Genomic DNA, 2,310 nt, shown 5'->3' with positions numbered 1-2,310 from the left:
ACACACTCAAGTAGTACAGAAGACTATTAGAGCCAGGCAGGAGAAAAATAAAAATAATATTTTAGAGGAGGAAGATATTTTTTCATTATGCACTTCGAGAAAAAAGTCGAAATGTCGAGGTAAAAGTCGAAATGTTGAGAAAAAAGTCAAAATTTCATGAATAAAGTTGAACAACAAGGTTCAGAATACAAGTATTGGCTTTACGATATTGATTTGAAACATATCACACATATGCAGTTGCATAACTTCAGAAATGTACCCTTAATGTTCCACTCCAAACATGGTAGTTAGTTAGTTCGTTTTTTCTCGAAATGTATTTCAACATTAATTTCAACATTTCAAATTTTTTCTCAAAATTGTATTTCAACATTAATTTCAACATTTCGACTTTCTTCTCGACATTTGCACTTTTTTCTCAAAGTGCACAATAAAAAAAATCTTCCCCCCTCAAATATTTTTCTCCTGCATGGTCCTGACACTCTTCCGTACAAGTAGTGATGTTTGATACCACGGATTTCCTTTCCGATCCGATATTGAGTAAAAGTGCCCGATAAATCTATTATAGTTTTATTCCGGCTCTCGGTGAAGGCGGACGCTTTTTCTGCTCCTCTCCCTCCCTATCTGCCGTGCTGCTGCTTCTGTCTTGTCTTTTAAAGCCTCTCTTTTTCACTCCTCCCAAACTCTCTACAATCATGGAATTGGTTAACTGGTCTCTCAGCACAATTGACCAAATGTTTGTGACCCCGGTCTGTGTGAGTGTTTGTTTGGTTCTGCCTCCGAGCAGGAAAGCGGTAAAAAGTTAAACCATTAGCGATCTATTCCCCATATCTGTTATGTGTGGAGCTGCTGCACCGCACAACACAGCAACGGGTTACCATGGTTACAGAACACCCCACAACACAGCAATGGGTTACCATGGTTACAGAACACCCCACAACACAGCAACGCGTTACCATGGTTACAGAATAACAGAAAGTAAGACACAAGGAAGAGGGAGCATGTCTGTACACAGTGTGCAGTGGTCCGAAGAGCAACTAAGCTAAGCTAAGCTAAGCTAGCGTCCAACATGGCGGCAAGCACTATACAGACTTTCCAGCTTGAACCCGGACGAGTCGGTCGTGACGTCATCGTCGCTGCAACGCTGCGCGGGTCTGAGACTCTGCATGACACTTACGACTTCAGGCAGGTTTTTCTCGGTGCATTTAAGGTGTAAATACATTTTATCATGTAAAAGTCCCCCCCCCCCCTTCAGCTTTACCCGCTCTGGAGCTCCTTAATGTCTCCAACAGCTGGAAACAGCTGGAAACAGCTGCTCAGCTGCTCTAGAGGCGGATAAACACCTTACCTTCAGTTGATGGACAGAATCCGTTTGAGACCCGGGACAGACCCGTTTCCTGCCCTGATTAAACCCTTTACAGCCGCTCACAGCAACTGAACTGCTTCACAATAGATGGGAGTGTAAAATAAACCAACCTTTGTTTCCTGAAGGAAACACTTAATCTGACCCTTGAACGCAGACTGACACTATCTAGATCTGTTTCCTGATAAGCTCCTCCCTTCACCTTCTCCTGTTCTTAGCTCCTAATTTATTCCTGCTGGACGTGGATGAACTCAGCTAAATAATCCCTGGAATGACCAAATGAAGAAGTGTGACAGCGAGTAAAAAAAAAACTACATAATCAAAGTTTGTTCCTTTGTTTTTTTTTTGTTTTTTTTTTAATCTAAATGTATTTATTTATTAACGTACAGGGCAAACAGCGACAAAAGACGACATCAGTTACAATGACATGTATCTAGGTGTGTGTGTGTGTGTGTGTGTGTGTGTGTGTGTGTGTGTGTGTGTGTGTGTGTGTGTGTGTGTGTGTGTGTGTGTGTAAATAAGGTGATGAAAGTAGATACATAAATTAAGAATATTAATTTGAGAATAAATTAGTAAACAAATAAATAATTATCATATAGAGTGGTGTAGCACGATGTAATATAAATATAGCTTAATAATATAATAATATCCTAATAGAACATAATAATTATTAGAATATTATAACATATAACCAAATTATATAACCATGCTATAATATATAACAATATAATAATATTATAGTTTAACATACCATGAGATTTCATAACTTAATATAATAATACACTATGAAACAATATATTATGATAATGCCAAGAATAATTATTAGAGTTAGAATTGGTCATTTATATATTGCAATGAGGGGTGAGGTCCGACCGGGGCGTCAGGGAAGCGAGCAGGAGGCCCCCACCAGCAGGAGGCCCCCTGTTCCTTCAGTTTATAATAAGCGGTGA

The 2,310-nt window shown here is 39.4% G+C and overlaps 1 long non-coding RNA gene across 1 annotated transcript in view; it reads right to left on the bottom strand.

Annotated features, from left to right (window-relative positions):
* LOC133425295 (uncharacterized) overlaps positions 1–1,476 on the bottom strand; it is a 4,756-nt gene extending 3,280 nt beyond the window's left edge. The window contains exon 1 of the long non-coding RNA XR_009770954.1: positions 1,346–1,476. This is a non-coding gene — a long non-coding RNA (uncharacterized LOC133425295). The remainder of the gene's footprint in view (positions 1–1,345) is intronic.
* Positions 1,477–2,310: the final 834 nt, after the last annotated feature.

The sequence above is a fragment of the Cololabis saira genome, chromosome 24, assembly GCF_033807715.1.
Source record: "Cololabis saira isolate AMF1-May2022 chromosome 24, fColSai1.1, whole genome shotgun sequence".
Classification (NCBI taxonomy): domain Eukaryota; kingdom Metazoa; phylum Chordata; class Actinopteri; order Beloniformes; family Belonidae; genus Cololabis; species Cololabis saira.
This window is presented reverse-complemented; position numbering and strand designations above follow the sequence as displayed.